Source organism: Bubalus bubalis, chromosome X (genome assembly GCF_019923935.1).
Source record: "Bubalus bubalis isolate 160015118507 breed Murrah chromosome X, NDDB_SH_1, whole genome shotgun sequence".
Classification (NCBI taxonomy): domain Eukaryota; kingdom Metazoa; phylum Chordata; class Mammalia; order Artiodactyla; family Bovidae; genus Bubalus; species Bubalus bubalis.
Window position 1 is genome coordinate 73,485,347 of NC_059181.1, and position 771 is coordinate 73,486,117.

The 771-nt window shown below is 42.0% G+C and overlaps 1 non-coding gene across 1 annotated transcript; it reads left to right on the forward strand.

The window, feature by feature from the left end:
• The first annotated feature begins 411 nt into the window (after positions 1 to 411).
• On the forward strand, positions 412 to 483 carry TRNAW-CCA. The gene has a single exon. It is a non-coding gene; the product is annotated as a tRNA-Trp (tRNA).
• The last annotated feature ends 288 nt before the right edge of the window (positions 484 to 771 follow it).

The window sequence follows — 771 nt, forward strand, 5'->3', positions numbered from 1 at the left end:
GACACACACACACATACATATGGACTTCTCTGATAGGTCAGCTGGTAAAGAATCTGCCTGCATTGCAGGAGACCCTGATTAAATTCCTGGGTCAGGAAGATCACTTGGAGAAGGGATAAACTGCCCACTCCAGTATTCTTGGGCTTCTATTGTGGCTCTGATGGTAAAGAATCCACCTGCAAGTCAAGAGACCTGGGTTCAATCCCTGGGTCAGAAAGATCTCCTTGAGAAGGGCTTGGCAAGCCACATTACTCCATGACAATCCCCACGGACACAGGAGCCTCGTGGGCTACAGGCCATAGAGTCACAAAGAGGCAGACTCGCCTCAGTGACTAAGCACTCTGTGTGTGTGTGTGTGTATGTATATATATATATATATATATATATATATATATATATATATATATTACTTCCCTGGTGGCTCAGAGGTTAAAGCATCTGCCTCCAATGCAGGAGACCCAGGTTCAAGCCCTGGGTTGGGAAGATCCCCTGGAGAAGTAAATGGTAACCCACTCCAGTATTCTTTCCTGGGGAATCCCATGGACAGAAGAGCCTGTTGGGCTACAGTCCACGGGGTCACAAAGAGTTGGACATGACTGAGTGAAGTACTAGACTTACTTGATATATATATATATATATACACACACACACACAAATAACTTTGTATCCATTAATTTGCTGTTGGACATATGTTTTGTCAAAATCTTATTTTCATTTCCTTTTTGTATATACATAGAAATATAACTAATGAATTGTACAGCAATTCTATTT